The sequence below is a fragment of the Chanodichthys erythropterus genome, chromosome 19, assembly GCF_024489055.1.
Source record: "Chanodichthys erythropterus isolate Z2021 chromosome 19, ASM2448905v1, whole genome shotgun sequence".
In the NCBI taxonomy this organism is placed as follows: domain Eukaryota; kingdom Metazoa; phylum Chordata; class Actinopteri; order Cypriniformes; family Xenocyprididae; genus Chanodichthys; species Chanodichthys erythropterus.
Genome location: NC_090239.1, coordinates 31129474 through 31151347, shown reverse-complemented (window position 1 = coordinate 31151347; position 21874 = coordinate 31129474). Strand labels below are relative to the sequence as shown.

General features: G+C 50.1%; 38 non-coding genes across 38 annotated transcripts; all 38 read right to left on the bottom strand.

Moving 5' to 3' along the window:
* Positions 1–3676: 3676 nt before the first annotated feature.
* Positions 3677–3758, bottom strand: trnal-uag (transfer RNA leucine (anticodon UAG)). Its single transcript has one exon. It is a non-coding gene; the product is annotated as a tRNA-Leu (tRNA).
* Positions 3759–3955: 197 nt separating this feature from the next.
* Positions 3956–4037, bottom strand: trnal-uag (transfer RNA leucine (anticodon UAG)). The gene has a single exon. It is a non-coding gene; the product is annotated as a tRNA-Leu (tRNA).
* Positions 4038–4728: 691 nt separating this feature from the next.
* Positions 4729–4810, bottom strand: trnal-uag (transfer RNA leucine (anticodon UAG)). Its single transcript has one exon. It is a non-coding gene; the product is annotated as a tRNA-Leu (tRNA).
* A 197-nt stretch (positions 4811–5007) lies between these two features.
* Positions 5008–5089, bottom strand: trnal-uag (transfer RNA leucine (anticodon UAG)). Its single transcript has one exon. It is a non-coding gene; the product is annotated as a tRNA-Leu (tRNA).
* A 197-nt stretch (positions 5090–5286) lies between these two features.
* On the bottom strand, positions 5287–5368 carry trnal-aag (transfer RNA leucine (anticodon AAG)). Its single transcript has one exon. It is a non-coding gene; the product is annotated as a tRNA-Leu (tRNA).
* A 970-nt stretch (positions 5369–6338) lies between these two features.
* Positions 6339–6420, bottom strand: trnal-uag (transfer RNA leucine (anticodon UAG)). The gene has a single exon. It is a non-coding gene; the product is annotated as a tRNA-Leu (tRNA).
* Positions 6421–6617: 197 nt separating this feature from the next.
* trnal-uag (transfer RNA leucine (anticodon UAG)) lies at positions 6618–6699 on the bottom strand. Its single transcript has one exon. It is a non-coding gene; the product is annotated as a tRNA-Leu (tRNA).
* A 197-nt stretch (positions 6700–6896) lies between these two features.
* On the bottom strand, positions 6897–6978 carry trnal-uag (transfer RNA leucine (anticodon UAG)). Its single transcript has one exon. It is a non-coding gene; the product is annotated as a tRNA-Leu (tRNA).
* Positions 6979–7175: 197 nt separating this feature from the next.
* trnal-aag (transfer RNA leucine (anticodon AAG)) lies at positions 7176–7257 on the bottom strand. Its single transcript has one exon. It is a non-coding gene; the product is annotated as a tRNA-Leu (tRNA).
* Positions 7258–8228: 971 nt separating this feature from the next.
* On the bottom strand, positions 8229–8310 carry trnal-uag (transfer RNA leucine (anticodon UAG)). The gene has a single exon. It is a non-coding gene; the product is annotated as a tRNA-Leu (tRNA).
* A 197-nt stretch (positions 8311–8507) lies between these two features.
* Positions 8508–8589, bottom strand: trnal-uag (transfer RNA leucine (anticodon UAG)). Its single transcript has one exon. It is a non-coding gene; the product is annotated as a tRNA-Leu (tRNA).
* A 197-nt stretch (positions 8590–8786) lies between these two features.
* trnal-aag (transfer RNA leucine (anticodon AAG)) lies at positions 8787–8868 on the bottom strand. The gene has a single exon. It is a non-coding gene; the product is annotated as a tRNA-Leu (tRNA).
* Positions 8869–9469: 601 nt separating this feature from the next.
* Positions 9470–9551, bottom strand: trnal-uag (transfer RNA leucine (anticodon UAG)). The gene has a single exon. It is a non-coding gene; the product is annotated as a tRNA-Leu (tRNA).
* Positions 9552–9749: 198 nt separating this feature from the next.
* On the bottom strand, positions 9750–9831 carry trnal-uag (transfer RNA leucine (anticodon UAG)). The gene has a single exon. It is a non-coding gene; the product is annotated as a tRNA-Leu (tRNA).
* A 197-nt stretch (positions 9832–10028) lies between these two features.
* trnal-aag (transfer RNA leucine (anticodon AAG)) lies at positions 10029–10110 on the bottom strand. Its single transcript has one exon. It is a non-coding gene; the product is annotated as a tRNA-Leu (tRNA).
* A 601-nt stretch (positions 10111–10711) lies between these two features.
* On the bottom strand, positions 10712–10793 carry trnal-aag (transfer RNA leucine (anticodon AAG)). Its single transcript has one exon. It is a non-coding gene; the product is annotated as a tRNA-Leu (tRNA).
* Positions 10794–11393: 600 nt separating this feature from the next.
* Positions 11394–11475, bottom strand: trnal-uag (transfer RNA leucine (anticodon UAG)). The gene has a single exon. It is a non-coding gene; the product is annotated as a tRNA-Leu (tRNA).
* A 197-nt stretch (positions 11476–11672) lies between these two features.
* On the bottom strand, positions 11673–11754 carry trnal-uag (transfer RNA leucine (anticodon UAG)). The gene has a single exon. It is a non-coding gene; the product is annotated as a tRNA-Leu (tRNA).
* A 197-nt stretch (positions 11755–11951) lies between these two features.
* On the bottom strand, positions 11952–12033 carry trnal-aag (transfer RNA leucine (anticodon AAG)). The gene has a single exon. It is a non-coding gene; the product is annotated as a tRNA-Leu (tRNA).
* Positions 12034–12724: 691 nt separating this feature from the next.
* On the bottom strand, positions 12725–12806 carry trnal-uag (transfer RNA leucine (anticodon UAG)). Its single transcript has one exon. It is a non-coding gene; the product is annotated as a tRNA-Leu (tRNA).
* Positions 12807–13003: 197 nt separating this feature from the next.
* On the bottom strand, positions 13004–13085 carry trnal-uag (transfer RNA leucine (anticodon UAG)). Its single transcript has one exon. It is a non-coding gene; the product is annotated as a tRNA-Leu (tRNA).
* A 691-nt stretch (positions 13086–13776) lies between these two features.
* Positions 13777–13858, bottom strand: trnal-uag (transfer RNA leucine (anticodon UAG)). Its single transcript has one exon. It is a non-coding gene; the product is annotated as a tRNA-Leu (tRNA).
* A 197-nt stretch (positions 13859–14055) lies between these two features.
* Positions 14056–14137, bottom strand: trnal-uag (transfer RNA leucine (anticodon UAG)). The gene has a single exon. It is a non-coding gene; the product is annotated as a tRNA-Leu (tRNA).
* Positions 14138–14334: 197 nt separating this feature from the next.
* On the bottom strand, positions 14335–14416 carry trnal-aag (transfer RNA leucine (anticodon AAG)). The gene has a single exon. It is a non-coding gene; the product is annotated as a tRNA-Leu (tRNA).
* A 601-nt stretch (positions 14417–15017) lies between these two features.
* Positions 15018–15099, bottom strand: trnal-uag (transfer RNA leucine (anticodon UAG)). The gene has a single exon. It is a non-coding gene; the product is annotated as a tRNA-Leu (tRNA).
* Positions 15100–15296: 197 nt separating this feature from the next.
* Positions 15297–15378, bottom strand: trnal-uag (transfer RNA leucine (anticodon UAG)). Its single transcript has one exon. It is a non-coding gene; the product is annotated as a tRNA-Leu (tRNA).
* A 197-nt stretch (positions 15379–15575) lies between these two features.
* Positions 15576–15657, bottom strand: trnal-aag (transfer RNA leucine (anticodon AAG)). Its single transcript has one exon. It is a non-coding gene; the product is annotated as a tRNA-Leu (tRNA).
* A 601-nt stretch (positions 15658–16258) lies between these two features.
* trnal-uag (transfer RNA leucine (anticodon UAG)) lies at positions 16259–16340 on the bottom strand. The gene has a single exon. It is a non-coding gene; the product is annotated as a tRNA-Leu (tRNA).
* A 197-nt stretch (positions 16341–16537) lies between these two features.
* trnal-aag (transfer RNA leucine (anticodon AAG)) lies at positions 16538–16619 on the bottom strand. The gene has a single exon. It is a non-coding gene; the product is annotated as a tRNA-Leu (tRNA).
* Positions 16620–17310: 691 nt separating this feature from the next.
* On the bottom strand, positions 17311–17392 carry trnal-uag (transfer RNA leucine (anticodon UAG)). The gene has a single exon. It is a non-coding gene; the product is annotated as a tRNA-Leu (tRNA).
* A 197-nt stretch (positions 17393–17589) lies between these two features.
* On the bottom strand, positions 17590–17671 carry trnal-aag (transfer RNA leucine (anticodon AAG)). Its single transcript has one exon. It is a non-coding gene; the product is annotated as a tRNA-Leu (tRNA).
* Positions 17672–18407: 736 nt separating this feature from the next.
* trnal-uag (transfer RNA leucine (anticodon UAG)) lies at positions 18408–18489 on the bottom strand. The gene has a single exon. It is a non-coding gene; the product is annotated as a tRNA-Leu (tRNA).
* A 197-nt stretch (positions 18490–18686) lies between these two features.
* trnal-uag (transfer RNA leucine (anticodon UAG)) lies at positions 18687–18768 on the bottom strand. Its single transcript has one exon. It is a non-coding gene; the product is annotated as a tRNA-Leu (tRNA).
* A 970-nt stretch (positions 18769–19738) lies between these two features.
* trnal-uag (transfer RNA leucine (anticodon UAG)) lies at positions 19739–19820 on the bottom strand. The gene has a single exon. It is a non-coding gene; the product is annotated as a tRNA-Leu (tRNA).
* A 197-nt stretch (positions 19821–20017) lies between these two features.
* trnal-aag (transfer RNA leucine (anticodon AAG)) lies at positions 20018–20099 on the bottom strand. The gene has a single exon. It is a non-coding gene; the product is annotated as a tRNA-Leu (tRNA).
* Positions 20100–21069: 970 nt separating this feature from the next.
* On the bottom strand, positions 21070–21151 carry trnal-uag (transfer RNA leucine (anticodon UAG)). The gene has a single exon. It is a non-coding gene; the product is annotated as a tRNA-Leu (tRNA).
* A 197-nt stretch (positions 21152–21348) lies between these two features.
* Positions 21349–21430, bottom strand: trnal-uag (transfer RNA leucine (anticodon UAG)). The gene has a single exon. It is a non-coding gene; the product is annotated as a tRNA-Leu (tRNA).
* Positions 21431–21627: 197 nt separating this feature from the next.
* Positions 21628–21709, bottom strand: trnal-aag (transfer RNA leucine (anticodon AAG)). The gene has a single exon. It is a non-coding gene; the product is annotated as a tRNA-Leu (tRNA).
* Positions 21710–21874: the final 165 nt, after the last annotated feature.

Below are 21874 nucleotides of genomic sequence, written 5' to 3'. Positions count from 1 at the left end.
GATTTCATTTTTATCATGTCTCGCTTCGCCACAAGTACATCCGTTGAAATTCCTACGTGCCTTTAAGGAGCTCCTCGACAGGTGGAAAGGCCTCCTAAATACAGGGGTGCGCAGTTACACTCCTGGAGGCTCCACCCCCTCCCTGCAAGCTGCAGTTTCCATCTCTAATCAAACACACCTGAATCAGCTAAGCAAAGCCTTCAGGCCTTACTGCAAAATGGCAGCCAGCTGTGTCGCAGTTCAACTCAAAATCACGAGGTAGTTGTCATTTCACCAAAAACTATCAATGAGTCAAGTTAGCTGCTTCCATTATTTTAGACTGTACATTATTATTACATTCAAATTCGTTTTTAAAGTGTTATTACTATGATTGTAAGCTAACAATGCGGGCATTGACTCAAAGTGTAAACGATTAAAGCACGATTACTTGGTAACCACTGTACGAAGTAGACCCCGAAGCCGCCGCCAGGCGCCGCCATTTGCGCCATTTAGAATTTCAGCCGCCGCCAGCCAATAATTTCCTAAGCCAAATTGAGCCACCATCTGATAAAGTTTGGCTGAGCCGGCTAAAATTATTTGCATCAAATAATAATTCTATCACATAGAGACACACACACACACAAAATATATAAACAATACACGAGATCTATTTTCCCACTGGTTTCATAACAGCACAGTCTTGTGCTCGTACCGATTAAAATGGCTCGAAGAAGCGATGCATTTTTTTTTCTCGCACTGATGTGAAAAAGCGGAAAGAAGCAAGCAAGGTTATTTTGATCTTCTCACATACTTTCCTAATTCCTACTTACTTTTTTTTTTTTTAAACTTAGGCCTACCCAGACTTTTGTTAAATCTTCAGGGCACGGTTGCACAAACACCTGAATCAAAGATGTTATGAACCAAATATTCTGGAACGGAGAGATTTATAGCACTGAACGTGATATTGCTGCAGTAACAAACCACCGTTTCCACATTGCTAATTCACGACGCATGCGTCATTGTACACTGTACATTGAAGTGAAATGTGCAAAACTTTGTCCAAAATAACACTGATAACGGTGTGTGTTTATATTAAGGCGAGACACGGCAGGCAAAAACATCGTTTTTTTTTTTTTTTTCCTGGTCAAGTTTTAGATTTTTTAATAAATTTGTCTTCAATAACATGTCTTCTTTCAGACTTGTGGTGAAAAAAGTCCGAAATACACATTTAGGTCTTTATTTTACTACACTTCGTCTGTTTGCGTCTGTATATTTCTCATAAATTCAACAAAAGTTTGCGTTCTTAATCAACATACTTCTCCGCGATCTCTGCCGCCACCCTCTCATCGCATGCACCGTTAGGAATCTCTCTTCTGTACAATCCTGTTGGATCCAAATATGGTAGTTTCCTTTTTATCAGCAACCATACGTTGTGAAAGTAAAATCTATTGTTTTCTTTATTACATTGTATTGCATTTTGTAGGAATATTATGGAAGCCCGTTTCCGCCACTAAAAAAAAAAAAAAAAAGATTAATTGCGACTTTTTATCTCAGAATTGCGAGTTATAAAGTCAGAATTCTGAGATATAAAGTCGCAATTGCGTGATATAAAGTCAGAATTCTGAGATATAAAGTCGCAATTGCGTGACAAAAAGTCAGAATTCTGAGATATAAAGTCGCAATTGCGTGATAAAAAGTCAGAATTCTGAGATATAAAGTCGCAATTGCGTGATAAAAAGTCAGAATTCTGAGATATAAAGTCGCAATTGCGAGTTATAAAGTCAGAATTCTGAGATATAAAGTCGCAATTGCGTGATATAAAGTCAGAATTCTGAGATATAAAGTCGCAATTGCGTGATAAAAAGTCAGAATTCTGACTTTTTTTCTCGCAATTAACTGATGGTCAGTATCTCTGTCTATAACAGTGCATCAACGATAGCCGTGCTGCCGTGAAGTCTGAAGCTGTTGGATGTATTAAAATGTGCCACTTCATCTTTGTCTGATTTATTGCGCCTCCGCCACAGCTGATTCTTCTTCTTCTTATGATTATTATGATATTGTTATTATCGTGCAAAATTCATTAGTGTATCCATTCTGTTAAAAACAACTTTTATTGTCCAAATACCTCGACTGTAATTTGCAGAATTGCATGATTCTACCCTTGAGTTGCAAAGTTAATGAAACATGATAGGTATTGGTTGTTTTAGTATTAAGCCCACTAGATGGCAGTAAAAGCTGTTTTTTCTCCTTGAAACGCTGTGTACAAGGTTACCGTGGAAACATTATATATGCATATATTCCTGCATAATGCATATGTCCGGAGACTAATCTTTATGTGTCTCCTCCAGTAAAATCAATATTTCTTTATTGGTAAATCGGCGCTAAAAATAATCATTTATGATGTCCTCTATTTTATGTATAAAAATAACAAAGCAGCAATCCTGATGGTCTATTTAATGTATAATAATAATAACAAAGCAGTAATCCTGATGGTCTATTTAATGTATAATAATAACAAAGCAGTAATCCTGATGGTCAGTCGCAATGAAAGGAAACACAAGCAAAGTAAGAACTGTGAGAAATAACGTTTAACAGTAGTGAGAAAAAGTCAGAAATTCTGACTTTATATCACGCAATTGCGACTTTATATCTCAGAATTCTGACTTTATAACTCGCAATTGCGACTTTATATCTCAGAATTCTGACTTTATATCACGCAATTGCGATTTTATATCTCAGAATTCTGACTTTATAACTCGCAATTGCGACTTTATATCTCAGAATTCTGACTTTATAACTCGCAATTGCGACTTTATATCTCAGAATTCTGACTTTTTATCACGCAATTGCGACTTTATATCTCAGAATTCTGACTTTATATCACGCAATTGCGACTTTTTATCTCAGAATTCTGACTTTATAACTCGCAATTGCGACTTTATATCTCAGAATTCTGACTTTATAACTCGCAATTGCGACTTTATATCTCAGAATTCTGACTTTTTATCACGCAATTGCGACTTTATATCTCAGAATTCTGACTTTATATCACGCAATTGCGACTTTTTTTGTCTCAGAATTCTGACTTTATAACTCGCAATTGCGACTTTATATCTCAGAATTCTGACTTTATAACTCGCAATTGCGACTTTATATCTCAGAATTCTGACTTTTTATCACGCAATTGCGACTTTATATCCCAGAATTCTGACTTTATAACTCGCAATTCTGAGATAAAAAGTCGCAATTAATCTTTTTTTTTTTTTTTTAGTGGCGGAAACGGGCTTCCATAGAATATAGTGTAAGCCATGCATTAGTGGAAAGATAATCAGTATGACATCTGTAGACATGGAGTGGCAGCTTCAGCCATTTGCAGCTATGAAACGTTTGGCGGCTGAAGCAGCCATTTAGGTTTTGGCTGAGCCGGCTAGCCAGCCAATAACTTCATCAGCCAGCCATTATTCTCAAAAGAAATGGCTTCGGGCTCTAGTACGAAGGGTGGGGCCCAGGGATAGAAACGAGTCACCCCGCCTTAGCAATGAGACAACCGTCGTGGGAGAGATTGATGCATCCTGCCCGACTTGCGTGTCCCTGATGGCCCTGGCTGTTGCCAAGGAAAGTGTTTTCTTCTATTCCCAGAACTTTTGCACCTTTTCGGAGCACGCTTAAGCTGTCTGGCCCTCTTTAAAAGCACAGCTGGCAGCAGTCGGATTCGAACCCACGCCCCCGAAGAGACTGGAGCCTAAATCCAGCGCCTTAGACCCCTCGGCCACGCTACCCTGTTGGGGCTCTCTTCGTGGGCCCTGTTCTGCCCATTTGTTTTACAGCAATAGAGCAAGCTTCGGCTGTGGACCTTCACTGAGGCTCTGAAGCCCGTCGAGTGCGGCCAAGGAAGAGAACGGGAGCATGCAGTGTCACTTCTCCAGTCTTTTTTGTTCAGGCATAGCAGCCACAAGAGCCTTCTAAAAGGCTGTCTTGGCAGCGGTGGGATTCGAACCCACGCCCCCGAAGAGACTGGAGCCTAAATCCAGCGCCTTAGACCGCTCGGCCACGCTACCATGCTAAAATGCCTTCCATGGGCCGTTTTCCGCCTACATTTTTTGATTTCATTTTTATCATGTCTCGCTTCGCCACAAGTACATCCGTTGAAATTCTTACGTGCCTTTAAGGAGCTCCTCGACAGGTGGAAAGGCCTCCTAAATACAGGGGTGCGCAGTTACACTCCTGGAGGCTCCACCCCCTCCCTGCAAGCTGCAGTTTCCATCTCTAATCAAACACACCTGAATCAGCTAAGCAAAGCCTTCAGGCCTTACTGCAAAATGGCAGCCAGCTGTGTCGCAGTTCAACTCAAAATCACGAGGTAGTTGTCATTTCACCAAAAACTATCAATGAGTCAAGTTAGCTGCTTCCATTATTTTAGACTGTACATTATTATTACATTCAAATTCGTTTTTAAAGTGTTATTACTATGATTGTAAGCTAACAATGCGGGCATTGACTCAAAGTGTAAACGATTAAAGCACGATTACTTGGTAACCACTGTACGAAGGGTGGGGCCCAGGGATAGAAACGAGTCACCCCGCCTTAGTAATGAGACAACCGTCGTGGGAGAGATTGATGCATCCTGCCCGACTTGCGTGTCCCTGAAGGCCCTGGCTGTTGCCGAGGAAAGTGTTTTCTTCTATTCCCAGAACTTTTGCACCTTTTCGGAGCACGCTTAAGCTGTCTGGCCCTCTTTAAAAGCACAGCTGGCAGCAGTCGGATTCGAACCCACGCCCCCGAAGAGACTGGAGCCTAAATCCAGCGCCTTAGACCCCTCGGCCACGCTACCCTGTTGGGGCTCTCTTCGTGGGCCCTGTTCTGCCCATTTGTTTTACAGCAATAGAGCAGGCTTCGGCTGTGGACCTTCACTGAGGCTCTGAAGCCCGTCGAGTGCGGCCAAGGAAGAGAACGGGAGCATGCAGTGTCACTTCTCCAGTCTTTTTTGTTCAGGCATAGCAGCCACAAGAGCCTTCTAAAAGGCTGTCTTGGCAGCGGTGGGATTCGAACCCATGCCCCCGAAGAGACTGGAGCCTAAATCCAGCGCCTTAGACCCCTCGGCCACGCTACTCTGTCGGGGCTCTCTTTGAGGGCCCCGTTCTGCCCATTTGTTTTACAGCAATAGAGCAAGCTTCGGCTGTGGACCTTCACTGAGGCTCTGAAGCCCGTCGAGTGCGGCCAAGGAAGAGAACGGGAGCATGCAGTGTAACTTCTCCAGTCTTTTTTGCTCAGGCATAGCAGCCACAAGAGCCTTCTAAAAGGCTGTCTTGGCAGCGGTGGGATTCGAACCCACGCCCCCGAAGAGACTGGAGCCTTAATCCAGCGCCTTAGACCGCTCGGCCACGCTACCATGCAAAAATGCCTTCCATGGGCCATTTTCGGCCTACATTTTTTGATTTCATTTTTATCATGTCTCGCTTCGCCACAAGTACATCCGTTGAAATTCCTACGTGCCTTTAAGGAGCTCCTCGACAGGTGGAAAGGCCTCCTAAATACAGGGGTGCGCAGTTACACTCCTGGAGGCTCCACCCCCTCCCTGCAAGCTGCAGTTTCCATCTCTAATCAAACACACCTGAATCAGCTAAGCAAAGCCTTCAGGCCTTACTGCAAAATGGCAGCCAGCTGTGTCGCAGTTCAACTCAAAATCACGAGGTAGTTGTCATTTCACCAAAAACTATCAATGAGTCAAGTTAGCTGCTTCCATTATTTTAGACTGTACATTATTATTACATTCAAATTCGTTTTTAAAGTGTTATTACTATGATTGTAAGCTAACAATGCGGGCATTGACTCAAAGTGTAAACGATTAAAGCACGATTACTTGGTAACCACTGTACGAAGGGTGGGGCCCAGGGATAGAAACGAGTCACCCCGCCTTAGCAATGAGACAACCGTCGTGGGAGAGATTGATGCATCCTGCCCGACTTGCGTGTCCCTGAAGGCCCTGGCTGTTGCCAAGGAAAGCGTTTTCTTCTATTCCCAGAACTTTTGCACCTTTTCGGAGCACGCTTAAGCTGTCTGGCCCTCTTTAAAAGCACAGCTGGCAGCAGTCAGATTCGAACCCACGCCCCCGAAAAGACTGGAGCCTAAATCCAGCGCCTTAGACCCCTCGGCCACGCTACCCTGTCGGGGCTCTCTTCGTGGGCCCCGTTCTGCCCATTTGTTTTACAGCAATAGAGCAAGCTTCGGCTGTGGACCTTCACTGAGGCTCTGAAGCCCGGCGAGTGCGGCCAAGGAAGAGAACGGGAGCATGCAGTGTCACTTCTCCAGTCTTTTTGGCTCAGGCATAGCAGCCACAAGAGCCTTCTAAAAGGCTGTCTTGGCAGCGGTGGGATTCAAACCCACGCCCCCGAAGAGACTGGAGCCTAAATCCAGCGCCTTAGACCCCTCGGCCACGCTACCCTGTCGGGGCTCTATTTGAGGGCCCCGTTCTGCCAATTTGTTTTACAGCAATAGAGCAAGCTTCGGCTGTGGACCTTCACTGAGGCTCTGAAGCCCGTCGAGTGCGGCCAAGGAAGAGAACGGGAGCATGCATTGTAACTTCTCCAGTCTTTTTTGCTCAGGCATAGCAGCCACAAGAGCCTTCTAAAAGGCTGTCTTGGCAGCGGTGGGATTCGAACCCACGCCCCCGAAGAGACTGGAGCCTAAATCCAGCGCCTTAGACCCCTCGGCCACGCTACCCTGCTGGGGTTCTGTTCGTGGGCCCCGTTCTGCCCATTTGTTTTACAGCAACAGAGAAAGCGTCGGCTGTGGACCTTCACTGAGGCTCTGAAGCCTGTCGAGTGCGGCCAAGGAAGAGAACGGGAGCATGCAGTGTCACTTCTCCAGTCTTTTTTGTTCAGGCATAGCAGCCACAAGAGCCTTCTAAAAGGCTGTCTTGGCAGCGGTGGGATTCGAACCCATGCCCCCGAAGAGACTGGAGCCTAAATCCAGCGCCTTAGACCCCTCGGCCACGCTACCCTGTCGGGGCTCTCTTTGAGGGCCCCGTTCTGCCCATTTGTTTTACAGCAATAGAGCAAGCTTCGGCTGTGGACCTTCACTGAGGCTCTGAAGCCCGTCGAGTGCGGCCAAGGAAGAGAACGGGAGCATGCAGTGTAACTTCTCCAGTCTTTTTTGCTCAGGCATAGCAGCCACAAGAGCCTTCTAAAAGGCTGTCTTGGCAGCGGTGGGATTCGAACCCACGCCCCCGAAGAGACTGGAGCCTTAATCCAGCGCCTTAGACCGCTCGGCCACGCTACCATGCAAAAATGCCTTCCATGGGCCATTTTCCGCCTACATTTTTTGATTTCATTTTTATCATGTCTCGCTTCGCCACAAGTACATCCGTTGAAATTCCTACGTGCCTTTAAGGAGCTCCTCGACAGGTGGAAAGGCCTCCTAAATACAGGGGTGCGCAGTTACACTCCTGGAGGCTCCACCCCCTCCCTGCAAGCTGCAGTTTCCATCTCTAATCAAACACACCTGAATCAGCTAAGCAAAGCCTTCAGGCCTTACTGCAAAATGGCAGCCAGCTGTGTCGCAGTTCAACTCAAAATCACGAGGTAGTTGTCATTTCACCAAAAACTATCAATGAGTCAAGTTAGCTGCTTCCATTATTTTAGACTGTACATTATTATTACATTCAAATTCGTTTTTAAAGTGTTATTACTATGATTGTAAGCTAACAATGCGGGCATTGACTCAAAGTGTAAACGATTAAAGCACGATTACTTGGTAACCCACTGTACGAAGGGTGGGGCCCAGGGATAGAAACGAGTCACCCCGCCTTAGCAATGAGACAACCGTCGTGGGAGAGATTGATGCATCCTGCCCGACTTGCGTGTCCCTGAAGGCCCTGGCTGTTGCCAAGGAAAGCGTTTTCTTCTATTCCCAGAACTTTTGCACCTTTTCGGAGCACGCTTAAGCTGTCTGGCCCTCTTTAAAAGCACAGCTGGCAGCAGTCAGATTCGAACCCACGCCCCCGAAAAGACTGGAGCCTAAATCCAGCGCCTCAGACCCCTCGGCCACGCTACCCTGTCGGGGCTCTCTTCATGGGCCCCGTTCTGCCCATTTGTTTTACAGCAATAGAGCAAGCTTCGGCTGTGGACCTTCACTGAGGCTCTGAAGCCCGGCGAGTGCGGCCAAGGAAGAGAACGGGAGCATGCAGTGTCACTTCTCCAGTCTTTTTGGCTCAGGCATAGCAGCCACAAGAGCCTTCTAAAAGGCTGTCTTGGCAGCGGTGGGATTCGAACCCACGCCCCCGAAGAGACTGGAGCCTAAATCCAGCGCCTTAGACCCCTCGGCCACGCTACCCTGTCGGGGCTCTCTTTGAGGGCCCCGTTCTGCCCATTTGTTTTACAGCAATAGAGCAAGCTTCGGCTGTGGACCTTCACTGAGGCTCTGAAGCCCGTAGAGTGCGGCCAAGGAAGAGAACGGGAGCATGCATTGTAACTTCTCCAGTCTTTTTTGCTCAGGCATAGCAGCCACAAGAGCCTTCTAAAAGGCTGTCTTGGCAGCGGTGGGATTCGAACCCACGCCCCCGAAGAGACTGGAGCCTAAATCCAGCGCCTTAGACCCCTCGGCCACGCTACCCTGCTGGGGTTCTGTTCGTGGGCCCCGTTCTGCCCATTTGTTTTACAGCAACAGAGAAAGCGTCGGCTGTGGACCTTCACTGAGGCTCTGAAGCCCGTCGAGTGCGGCCAAGGAAGAGAACGGGAGCATGCAGTGTCACTTCTCCAGTCTTTTTTGCTCAGGCTTAGCAGCCAAAAGAGCCTTCTAAAAGGCTGTCTTGGCAGCGGTGGGATTCGAACCCACGCCCCCGAAGAGACTGGAGCCTTAATCCAGCGCCTTAGACCGCTCGGCCACGCTACCGTGCAAGAATGTCTTCCATGGGCCATTTTCCGCCTACATTTATTGATTTCATTTTTACCATGTCTTGCTTTGCCACAAGTACATCCGTTGAAATTAGATTAATTGGTAACCCACGTACGAAGGGCGGAGCCCAGGGGTAGGAACGAGTCACCCCACCTTAGTAATCAGACAACCGTCGTGGGAGAGATTGATGCATCCTGCCCGACTTGCGTGTCCCTGAAGGCCCTGGCTGTTGCCAAGGAAAGCGTTTTCTTCTATTCCCAGAACTTTTGCACCTTTTCGGAGCACGCTTAAGCTGTCTGGCCCTCTTTAAAAGCACAGCTGGCAGCAGTCAGAGTCGAACCCACGCCCCCGAAAAGACTGGAGCCTAAATCCAGCACCTTAGACCCCTCGGCCACGATACCCTGTCGGGGCTCTCTTCGTGGGCCCCGTTCTGCCCATTTGTTTTACAGCAATAGAGCAAGCTTCGGCTGTGGACCTTCACTGAGGCTCTGAAGCCCGTCGAGTGCGGCCAAGGAAGAGAACGGGAGCATGCAGTGTCACTTCTCCAGTCTTTTTTGCTCAGGCATAGCAGCCACAAGAGCCTTCAAAAAGGCTGTCTTGGCAGCGGTGGAATTCGAACCCACGCCCCCGAAGAGACTGGAGCCTAAATCCAGCGCCTTAGACCCCTCGGCCACGCTACCCTGCTGGGGTTCTCTTCGTGGGCCCCGTTCTGCCCATTTTTTTTTACAGCAACAGAGAAAGCGTCGGCTGTGGACCTTCAATGAGGCTCTGAAGCCCGTCGAGTGCGGCCAAGGAAGAGAACGGGAGCATGCAGTGTAACTTCTCCAGTCTTTTTTGCTCAGGCATAGCAGCCACAAGAGCCTTCTAAAAGGCTGTCTTGGCAGCGGTGGGATTCGAACCCACGCCCCCGAAGAGACTGGAGCCTAAATCCAGCGCCTTAGACCCCTCGGCCACGCTACCCTGCTGGGGTTCTCTTCGTGGGCCCCGTTCTGCCCATTTGTTTTACATCAACAGAGAAAGCGTCGGCTGTGGACCTTCACTGAGGCTCTGAAGCCCGTCGAGTGCGGCCAAGGAAGAGAACGGGAGCATGCAGTGTCACTTCTCCAGTCTTTTTTGCTCAGGCTTAGCAGCCAAAAGAGCCTTCTAAAAGGCTGTCTTGGCAGCGGTGGGATTCGAACCCACGCCCCCGAAGAGACTGGAGCCTTAATCCAGCGCCTTAGACCGCTCGGCCACGCTACCGTGCAAGAATGTCTTCCATGGGCCATTTTCCGCCTACATTTACTGATTTCATTTTTACCATGTCTTGCTTTGCCACAAGTACATCCGTTGAAATTAGATTAATTGGTAACCCACGTACGAAGGGCGGAGCCCAGGGGTAGGAACGAGTCACCCCACCTTAGTAATCAGACAACCGTCGTGGGAGAGATTGATGCATCCTGCCCGACTTGCGTGTCCCTGAAGGCCCTGGCTGTTGCCAAGGAAAGCGTTTTCTTCTATTCCCAGAACTTTTGCACCTTTTCGGAGCACGCTTAAGCTGTCTGGCCCTCTTTAAAAGCACAGCTGGCAGCAGTCAGATTCGAACCCACGCCCCCGAAAAGACTGGAGCCTAAATCCAGCGCCTTAGACCCCTCGGCCACGCTACCCTGTCGGGGCTCTCTTCGTGGGCCCCGTTCTGCCCATTTGTTTTACAGCAATAGAGCAAGCTTCGGCTGTGGACCTTCACTGAGGCTCTGAAGCCCGTCGAGTGCGGCCAAGGAAGAGAACGGGAGCATGCAGTGTCACTTCTCCAGTCTTTTTTGCTCAGGCTTAGCAGCCAAAAGAGCCTTCTAAAAGGCTGTCTTGGCAGCGGTGGGATTCGAACCCACGCCCCCGAAGAGACTGGAGCCTTAATCCAGCGCCTTAGACCGCTCGGCCACGCTACCGTGCAAGAATGTCTTCCATGGGCCATTTTCCGCCTACATTTATTGATTTCATTTTTACCATGTCTTGCTTTGCCACAAGTACATCCGTTGAAATTAGATTAATTGGTAACCCACGTACGAAGGGCGGAGCCCAGGGGTAGGAACGAGTCACCCCACCTTAGTAATCAGACAACCGTCGTGGGAGAGATTGATGCATCCTGCCCGACTTGCGTGTCCCTGAAGGCCCTGGCTGTTGCCAAGGAAAGCGTTTTCTTCTATTCCCAGAACTTTTGCACCTTTTCGGAGCACGCTTAAGCTGTCTGGCCCTCTTTAAAAGCACAGCTGGCAGCAGTCAGATTCGAACCCACGCCCCCGAATGACTGGAGCCTAAATACAGCGCCTTAGACCCCTCGGCCACGCTACCCTGTTGGGGCTCTCTTCGTGGGCCCCGTTCTGCCCATTTGTTTTACAGCAATAGAGCAAGCTTCGGCTGTGGACCTTCACTGAGGCTCTGAAGCCCGTCGAGTGCGGCCAAGGAAGAGAACGGGAGCATGCAGTGTCACTTCTCCAGTCTTTTTGGCTCAGGCATAGCAGCCACAAGAGCCTTCTAAAAGGCTGTCTTGGCAGCGGTGGGATTCGAACCCACGCCCCCGAAGAGACTGGAGCCTAAATCCAGCGCCTTAGACCCCTCGGCCACGCTACCCTGTCGGGGCTCTCTTTGAGGGCCCCGTTCTGCCCATTTGTTTTACAGCAATAGAGCAAGCTTCGGCTGTGGACCTTCACTGAGGCTCTGAAGCCCGTCGAGTGCGGCCAAGGAAGAGAACGGGAGCATGCAGTGTAACTTCTCCAGTCTTTTTTGCTCAGGCATAGCAGCCACAAGAGCCTTCTAAAAGGCTGTCTTGGCAGCGGTGGGATTCGAACCCACGCCCCCGAAGAGACTGGAGCCTAAATCCAGCGCCTTAGACCCCTCGGCCACGCTACCCTGCTGAGGTTCTCTTCGTGGGCCCCGTTCTGCCCATTTGTTTTACAGCAATAGAGCAAGCTTCGGCTGTGGACCTTCACTGAGGCTCTGAAGCACGTCGAGTGCGGCCAAGGAAGAGAACGGGAGCATGCAGTGTCACTTCTCCAGTCTTTTTTGCTCAGGCTTAGCAGCCAAAAGAGCCTTCTAAAAGGCTGTCTTGGCAGCGGTGGGATTCGAACCCACGCCCCCGAAGAGACTGGAGCCTTAATCCAGCGCCTTAGACCGCTCGGCCACGCTATCATGCTAAAATGCCTTCCATGGGCCATTTTCCGCCTACATTTTTTGATTTGATTTTTATCATGTCTCGCTTTGCCACAAGTACATCCGTTGAAATTCTTACGTGCCTTTAAGGAGCTCCTCGACAGGTGGAAAGGCCTCCTAAATACAGGGGTGCGCAGTTACACTCCTGGAGGCTCCACCCCCTCCCTGCAAGCTGCAGTTTCCATCTCTAATCAAACACACCTGAATCAGCTAAGCAAAGCCTTCAGGCCTTACTGCAAAATGGCAGCCAGCTGTGTCGCAGTTCAACTCAAAATCACGAGGTAGTTGTCATTTCACCAAAAACTATCAATGAGTCAAGTTAGCTGCTTCCATTATTTTAGACTGTACATTATTATTACATTCAAATTCGTTTTTAAAGTGTTATTACTATGATTGTAAGCTAACAATGCGGGCATTGACTCAAAGTGTAAACGATTAAAGCACGATTACTTGGTAACCACTGTACGAAGGGTGGGGCCCAGCGATAGAAACGAGTCACCCCGCCTTAGCAATGAGACAACCGTCGTGGGAGAGATTGATGCATCCTGCCCGACTTGCGTGTCCCTGAAGGCCCTGGCTGTTGCCAAGGAAAGTGTTTTCTTCTATTCCCAGAACTTTTGCACCTTTTCGGAGCACGCTTAAGCTGTCTGGCCCTCTTTAAAAGCACAGCTGGCAGCAGTCGGATTCGAACCCACGCCCCCGAAGAGACTGGAGCCTAAATCCAGCGCCTTAGACCCCTCGGCCACGCTACCCTGCTGAGGTTCTCTTCGTGGGCCCCGTTCTGCCCATTTGTTTTACAGCAATAGAGCAAGCTTCGGCTGTGGACCTTCACTGAGGCTCTGAAGCACGTCGAGTGCGGCCAAGGAAGAGAACGAGAGCATGCAGTGTCACTTCTCCAGTCTTTTTTGTTCAGGCATAGCAGCCACAAGAGCCTTCTTAAAGGCTGTCTTGGCAGCGGTGGGATTCGAACCCACGCCCCCGAAGAGACTGGAGCCTAAATCCAGCGCCTTAGACCGCTCGGCCACGCTACCATGCTAAAATGCCTTCCATGGGCCATTTTCCGCCTACATTTTTTGATTTCATTTTTATCATGTCTCGCTTCGCCACAAGTACATCCGTTGAAATTCTTACGTGCCTTTAAGGAGCTCCTCGACAGGTGGAAAGGCCTCCTAAATACAGGGGTGCGCAGTTACACTCCTGGAGGCTCCACCCCCTCCCTGCAAGCTGCAGTTTCCATCTCTAATCAAACACACCTGAATCAGCTAAGCAAAGCCTTCAGGCCTTACTGCAAAATGGCAGCCAGCTGTGTCGCAGTTCAACTCAAAATCACGAGGTAGTTGTCATTTCACCAAAAACTATCAATGAGTCAAGTTAGCTGCTTCCATTATTTTAGACTGTACATTATTATTACATTCAAATTCGTTTTTAAAGTGTTATTACTATGATTGTAAGCTAACAATGCGGGCATTGACTCAAAGTGTAAACGATTAAAGCACGATTACTTGGTAACCACTGTACGAAGGGTGGGGCCCTGGGATAGAAACGAGTCACCCCGCCTTAGCAATGAGATAACCGTCGTGAGAGAGATTGATGCATCCTGCCCAACTTGCGTGTCCCTGAAGGCCCTGGCTGTTGCCAAGGAAAGTGTTTTCTTCTATTCCCAGAACTTTTGCACCTTTTCGAGGCACGCTTAAGCTGTCTGGCCCTCTTTAAAAGCACAGCTGGCAGCGGTGGGATTCGAACCCACGCCCCCGAAGAGACTGGAGCCTAAATCCAGCGCCTTAGACCCCTCGGCCACGCTACCCTGTCGGGGCTCTCTTTGAGGGCCCCGTTCTGCCCATTTGTTTTACAGCAATAGAGCAAGCTTCGGCTGTGGACCTTCACTGAGGCTCTGAAGCCCGTCGAGTGCGGCCAAGGAAGAGAACGGGAGCATGCAGTGTAACTTCTCCAGTCTTTTTTGCTCAGGCATAGCAGCCACAAGAGCCTTCTAAAAGGCTGTCTTGGCAGCGGTGGGATTCGAACCCACGCCCCCGAAGAGACTGGAGCCTAAATCCAGCGCCTTAGACCCCTCGGCCACGCTACCCTGCTGGGGTTCTCTTCGTGGGCCCCGTTCTGCCCATTTGTTTTACAGCAACAGAGAAAGCGTCGGCTGTGGACCTTCACTGAGGCTCTGAAGCCCGTCGAGTGCGGCCAAGGAAGAGAACGGGAGCATGCAGTGTCACTTCTCCAGTCTTTTTTGCTCAGGCTTAGCAGCCAAAAGAGCCTTCTAAAAGGCTGTCTTGGCAGCGGTGGGATTCGAACCCACGCCCCCGAAGAGACTGGAGCCTTAATCCAGCGCCTTAGACCGCTCGGCCACGCTACCGTGCAAGAATGTCTTCCATGGGCCATTTTCCGCCTACATTTATTGATTTCATTTTTACCATGTCTTGCTTTGCCACAAGTACATCCGTTGAAATTAGATTAATTGGTAACCCACGTACGAAGGGCGGAGCCCAGGGGTAGGAACGAGTCACCCCACCTTAGTAATCAGACAACCGTCGTGGGAGAGATTGATGCATCCTGCCCGACTTGCGTGTCCCTGAAGGCCCTGGCTGTTGCCAAGGAAAGCGTTTTCTTCTATTCCCAGAACTTTTGCACCTTTTCGGAGCACGCTTAAGCTGTCTGGCCCTCTTTAAAAGCACAGCTGGCAGCAGTCAGATTCGAACCCACGCCCCCGAAAAGACTGGAGCCTAAATCCAGCGCCTTAGACCCCTCGGCCACGCTACCCTGTCGGGGCTCTCTTCGTGGGCCCCGTTCTGCCCATTTGTTTTACAGCAATAGAGCAAGCTTCGGCTGTGGACCTTCACTGAGGCTCTGAAGCCCGTCGAGTGCGGCCAAGGAAGAGAACGGGAGCATGCAGTGTCACTTCTCCAGTCTTTTTGGCTCAGGCATAGCAGCCACAAGAGCCTTCTAAAAGGCTGTCTTGGCAGCGGTGGGATTCGAACCCACGCCCCCGAAGAGACTGGAGCCTAAATCCAGCGCCTTAGACCCCTCGGCCACGCTACCCTGTCGGGGCTCTCTTTGAGGGCCCCGTTCTGCCCATTTGTTTTACAGCAATAGAGCAAGCTTCGGCTGTGGACCTTCACTGAGGCTCTGAAGCCCGTCGAGTGCGGCCAAGGAAGAGAACGGGAGCATGCAGTGTAACTTCTCCAGTCTTTTTTGCTCAGGCATAGCAGCCACAAGAGCCTTCTGAAAGGCTGTCTTGGCAGCGGTGGGATTCGAACCCACGCCCCCGAAGAGACTGGAGCCTAAATCCAGCGCCTTAGACCCCTCGGCCACGCTACCCTGCTGGGGTTCTCTTCGTGGGCCCCGTTCTGCCCATTTGTTTTACAGCAACAGAGAAAGCGTCGGCTGTGGACCTTCACTGAGGCTCTGAAGCCCGTCGAGTGCGGCCAAGGAAGAGAACGGGAGCATGCAGTGTCACTTCTCCAGTCTTTTTTGCTCAGGCTTAGCAGCCAAAAGAGCCTTCTAAAAGGCTGTCTTGGCAGCGGTGGGATTCGAACCCACGCCCCCGAAGAGACTGGAGCCTTAATCCAGCGCCTTAGACCGCTCGGCCACGCTACCGTGCAAGAATGTCTTCCATGGGCCATTTTCCGCCTACATTTATTGATTTCATTTTTACCATGTCTTGCTTTGCCACAAGTACATCCGTTGAAATTAGATTAATTGGTAACCCACGTACGAAGGGCGGAGCCCAGGGGTAGGAACGAGTCACCCCACCTTAGTAATCAGACAACCGTCGTGGGAGAGATTGATGCATCCTGCCCGACTTGCGTGTCCCTGAAGGCCCTGGCTGTTGCCAAGGAAAGCGTTTTCTTCTATTCCCAGAACTTTTGCACCTTTTCGGAGCACGCTTAAGCTGTCTGGCCCTCTTTAAAAGCACAGCTGGCAGCAGTCAGATTCGAACCCACGCCCCCGAAAAGACTGGAGCCTAAATCCAGCGCCTTAGACCCCTCGGCCACACTACCCTGTCGGGGCTCTCTTCGTGGGCCCCGTTCTGCCCATTTGTTTTACAGCAATAGAGCAAGCTTCGGCTGTGGACCTTCACTGAGGCTCTGAAGCCCGTCGAGTGCGGCAAAGGAAGAGAACGGGAGCATGCAGTGTCACTTCTCCAGTCTTTTTGGCTCAGGCATAGCAGCCACAAGAGCCTTCTAAAAGGCTGTCTTGGCAGCGGTGGGATTCGAACCCACGCCCCCAAAGAGACTGGAGCCTAAATCCAGCGCCTTAGACCCCTCGGCCACGCTACCCTGTCGGGGCTCTCTTTGAGGGCCCCGTTCTGCCCATTTGTTTTACAGCAATAGAGCAAGCTTCGGCTGTGGACCTTCACTGAGGCTCTGAAGCCCGTCGAGTGCGGCCAAGGAAGAGAACGGGAGCATGCAGTGTAACTTCTCCAGTCTTTTTTGCTCAGGCATAGCAGCCACAAGAGCCTTCTAAAAGGCTGTCTTGGCAGCGGTGGGATTCGAACCCACGCCCCCGAAGAGACTGGAGCCTTAATCCAGCGCCTTAGACCGCTCGGCCACGCTACCATGCAAAAATGCCTTCCATGGGCCATTTTCCGCCTACATTTTTTGATTTCATTTTTATCATGTCTCGCTTCGCCACAAGTACATCCGTTGAAATTCCTACGTGCCTTTAAGGAGCTCCTCGACAGGTGGAAAGGCCTCCTAAATACAGGGGTGCGCAGTTACACTCCTGGAGGCTCCACCCCCTCCCTGCAAGCTGCAGTTTCCATCTCTAATCAAACACACCTGAATCAGCTAAGCAAAGCCTTCAGGCCTTACTGCAAAATGGCAGCCAGCTGTGTCGCAGTTCAACTCAAAATCACGAGGTAGTTGTCATTTCACCAAAAACTATCAATGAGTCAAGTTAGCTGCTTCCATTATTTTAGACTGTACATTATTATTACATTCAAATTCGTTTTTAAAGTGTTATTACTATGATTGTAAGCTAACAATGCGGGCATTGACTCAAAGTGTAAACGATTAAAGCACGATTACTTGGTAACCACTGTACGAAGGGTGGGGCCCAGGGATAGAAACGAGTCACCCCGCCTTAGCAATGAGACAACCGTCGTGGGAGAGATTGATGCATCCTGCCCGACTTGCGTGTCCCTGAAGGCCCTGGCTGTTGCCAAGGAAAGTGTTTTCTTCTATTCCCAGAACTTTTGCACCTTTTCGGAGCACGCTTAAGCTGTCTGGCCCTCTTTAAAAGCACAGCTGGCAGCAGTCGGATTCGAACCCACGCCCCCGAAGAGACTGGAGCCTAAATCCAGCGCCTTAGACCCCTCGGCCACGCTACCCTGCTGAGGTTCTCTTCGTGGGCCCCGTTCTGCCCATTTGTTTTACAGCAATAGAGCAAGCTTCGGCTGTGGACCTTCACTGAGGCTCTGAAGCACGTCGAGTGCGGCCAAGGAAGAGAACGGGAGCATGCAGTGTCACTTCTCCAGTCTTTTTTGCTCAGGCTTAGCAGCCAAAAGAGCCTTCTAAAAGGCTGTCTTGGCAGCGGTGGGATTCGAACCCACGCCCCCGAAGAGACTGGAGCCTTAATCCAGCGCCTTAGACCGCTCGGCCACGCTACCATGCTAAAATGCCTTCCATGGGCCATTTTCCGCCTACATTTTTTGATTTCATTTTTATCATGTCTCGCTTCGCCACAAGTACATCCGTTGAAATTCTTACGTGCCTTTAAGGACGCCCCCGACAGGTGGAAAGGCCTAAATACAGCACCTTAGACCCCTCGGCCACGTTACACTTGCTGGAGGCTCCACCCCCGTTCTGCAAGCTGCAGTTTTATCATCTAATCAAACACACCTGAATTCACTGAGGCTCTGAAAGCCTTCCAGTGCTGCCAAAATGAGCAGCCATGCAGTGTCACTTCTCCAGTCGCTCAGGCTTAGCAGCCAAAGAGCCTCACGAGGCTGTCTTGGCATTTCACCAAAGAACTGGAGCCTTAATCCAGTCACCTTAGACCGCTTCCATTATTTTAGACTACCGTACATTATTATTACATTCAAATTCGTTTTTACAGTGTTATTGATTTCATTTTTACCAATGTCTTGCTTGACTCAAAGTACATCCGTTGAAATTAGATTACTTGGTAACCCACTGTACGAAGGGTGGGGCCCAGGGATAGAAACGAGTCACCCCGCCTTAGCAATGAGACAACCGTCGTGGGAGAGATTGATGCATCCTGCCCGACTTGCGTGTCCCTGAAGGCCCTGGCTGTTGCCAAGGAAAGTGTTTTCTTCTATTCCCAGAACTTTTGCACCTTTTCGGAGCACGCTTAAGCTGTCTGGCCCTCTTTAAAAGCACAGCTGGCAGCAGTTGGATTCGAACCCACGCCCCCGAAGAGACTGGAGCCTAAATCCAGCGCCTTAGACCCCTCGGCCACGCTACCCTGTTGGGGCTCTCTTCGTGGGCCCCGTTCTGCCCATTTGTTTTACAGCAATAGAGCAAGCTTCGGCTGTGGACCTTCACTGAGGCTCTGAAGCACGTCGAGTGCGGCCAAGGAAGAGAACGGGAGCATGCAGTGTCACTTCTCCAGTCTTTTTTGCTCAGGCATAGCAGCCACAAGAGCCTTCTAAAAGGCTGTCTTGGCAGCGGTGGGATTCGAACCCACGCCCCCGAAGAGACTGGAGCCTAAATCCAGCGCCTTAGACCGCTCGGCCACGCTACCATGCTAAAATGCCTTCCATGGGCCATTTTCCGCCTACATTTTTTGATTTCATTTTTATCATGTCTCGCTTCGCCACAAGTACATCCGTTGAAATTCTTACGTGCCTTTAAGGAGCTCCTCGACAGGTGGAAAGGCCTCCTAAATACAGGGGTGCGCAGTTACACTCCTGGAGGCTCCACCCCCTCCCTGCAAGCTGCAGTTTCCATCTCTAATCAAACACACCTGAATCAGCTAAGCAAAGCCTTCAGGCCTTACTGCAAAATGGCAGCCAGCTGTGTCGCAGTTCAACTCAAAATCACGAGGTAGTTGTCATTTCACCAAAAACTATCAATGAGTCAAGTTAGCTGCTTCCATTATTTTAGACTGTACATTATTATTACATTCAAATTCGTTTTTAAAGTGTTATTACTATGATTGTAAGCTAACAATGCGGGCATTGACTCAAAGTGTAAACGATTAAAGCACGATTACTTGGTAACCACTGTACGAAGGGTGGGGCCCAGGGATAGAAACGAGTCACCCCGCCTTAGCAATGAGACAACCGTCGTGGGAGAGATTGATGCATCCTGCCCGACTTGCGTGTCCCTGAAGGCCCTGGCTGTTGCCAAGGAAAGCGTTTTCTTCTATTCCCAGAACTTTTGCACCTTTTCGGAGCACGCTTAAGCTGTCTGGCCCTCTTTAAAAGCACAGCTGGCAGCAGTCAGATTCGAACCCACGCCCCCGAAAAGACTGGAGCCTAAATCCAGCGCCTTAGACCCCTCGGCCACGCTACCCTGTCGGGGCTCTCTTTGAGGGCCCCGTTCTGCCCATTTGTTTTACAGCAATAGAGCAAGCTTCGGCTGTGGACCTTCACTGAGGCTCTGAAGCCCGTCGAGTGCGGCCAAGGAAGAGAACGGGAGCATGCAGTGTAACTTCTCCAGTCTTTTTTGCTCAGGCATAGCAGCCACAAGAGCCTTCTAAAAGGCTGTCTTGGCAGCGGTGGGATTCGAACCCACGCCCCCGAAGAGACTGGAGCCTAAATCCAGCGCCTTAGACCCCTCGGCCACGCTACCCTGTCGGGGCTCTCTTTGAGGGCCCCGTTCTGCCCATTTGTTTTACATCAACAGAGAAAGCGTCGGCTGTGGACCTTCACTGAGGCTCTGAAGCCCGTCGAGTGCGGCCAAGGAAGAGAACGGGAGCATGCAGTGTCACTTCTCCAGTCTTTTTTGCTCAGGCTTAGCAGCCAAAAGAGCCTTCTAAAAGGCTGTCTTGGCAGCGGTGGGATTCGAACCCACGCCCCCGAAGAGACTGGAGCCTTAATCCAGCGCCTTAGACCGCTCGGCCACGCTACCGTGCAAGAATGTCTTCCATGGGCCATTTTCCGCCTACATTTATTGATTTCATTTTTACCATGTCTTGCTTTGCCACAAGTACATCCGTTGAAATTCTTACGTGCCTTTAAGGAGCTCCTCGACAGGTGGAAAGGCCTCCTAAATACAGGGGTGCGCAGTTACACTCCTGGAGGCTCCACCCCCTCCCTGCAAGCTGCAGTTTCCATCTCTAATCAAACACACCTGAATCAGCTAAGCAAAGCCTTCAGGCCTTACTGCAAAATGGCAGCCAGCTGTGTCGCAGTTCAACTCAAAATCACGAGGTAGTTGTCATTTCACCAAAAACTATCAATGAGTCAAGTTAGCTGCTTCCATTATTTTAGACTGTACATTATTATTACATTCAAATTCGTTTTTAAAGTGTTATTACTATGATTGTAAGCTAACAATGCGGGCATTGACTCAAAGTGTAAACGATTAAAGCACGATTACTTGGTAACCACTGTACGAAGGGCGGAGCCCAGGGGTAGGAACGAGTCACCCCACCTTAGTAATCAGACAACCGTCGTGGGAGAGATTGATGCATCCTGCCCGACTTGCGTGTCCCTGAAGGCCCTGGCTGTTGCCAAGGAAAGCGTTTTCTTCTATTCCCAGAACTTTTGCACCTTTTCGGAGCACGCTTAAGCTGTCTGGCCCTCTTTAAAAGCACAGCTGGCAGCAGTCAGATTCGAACCCACGCCCCCGAAAAGACTGGAGCCTAAATCCAGCGCCTTAGACCCCTCGGCCACGCTACCCTGTCGGGGCTCTCTTCGTGGGCCCCGTTCTGCCCATTTGTTTTACAGCAATAGAGCAAGCTTCGGCTGTGGACCTTCACTGAGGCTCTGAAGCCCGTCGAGTGCGGCCAAGGAAGAGAACGGGAGCATGCAGTGTCACTTCTCCAGTCTTTTTGGCTCAGGCATAGCAGCCACAAGAGCCTTCTAAAAGGCTGTCTTGGCAGCGGTGGGATTCGAACCCACGCCCCCGAAGAGACTGGAGCCTAAATCCAGCGCCTTAGACCCCTCGGCCACGCTACCCTGTCGGGGCTCTCTTTGAGGGCCCCGTTCTGCCCATTTGTTTTACAGCAATAGAGCAAGCTTCGGCTGTGGACCTTCACTGAGGCTCTGAAGCCCGTCGAGTGCGGCCAAGGAAGAGAACGGGAGCATGCAGTGTAACTTCTCCAGTCTTTTTTGCTCAGGCATAGCAGCCACAAGAGCCTTCTAAAAGGCTGTCTTGGCAGCGGTGGGATTCGAACCCACGCCCCCGAAGAGACTGGAGCCTAAATCCAGCGCCTTAGACCCCTCGGCCACGCTACCCTGCTGGGGTTCTCTTCGTGGGCCCCGTTCTGCCCATTTGTTTTACAGCAACAGAGAAAGCGTCGGCTGTGGACCTTCACTGAGGCTCTGAAGCCCGTCGAGTGCGGCCAAGGAAGAGAACGGGAGCATGCAGTGTCACTTCTCCAGTCTTTTTTGCTCAGGCTTAGCAGCCAAAAGAGCCTTCTAAAAGGCTGTCTTGGCAGCGGTGGGATTCGAACCCACGCCCCCGAAGAGACTGGAGCCTTAATCCAGCGCCTTAGACCGCTCGGCCACGCTACCGTGCAAGAATGTCTTCCATGGGCCATTTTCCGCCTACATTTATTGATTTCATTTTTACCATGTCTTGCTTTGCCACAAGTACATCCGTTGAAATTAGATTAATTGGTAACCCACGTACGAAGGGCGGAGCCCAGGGGTAGGAACGAGTCACCCCACCTTAGTAAT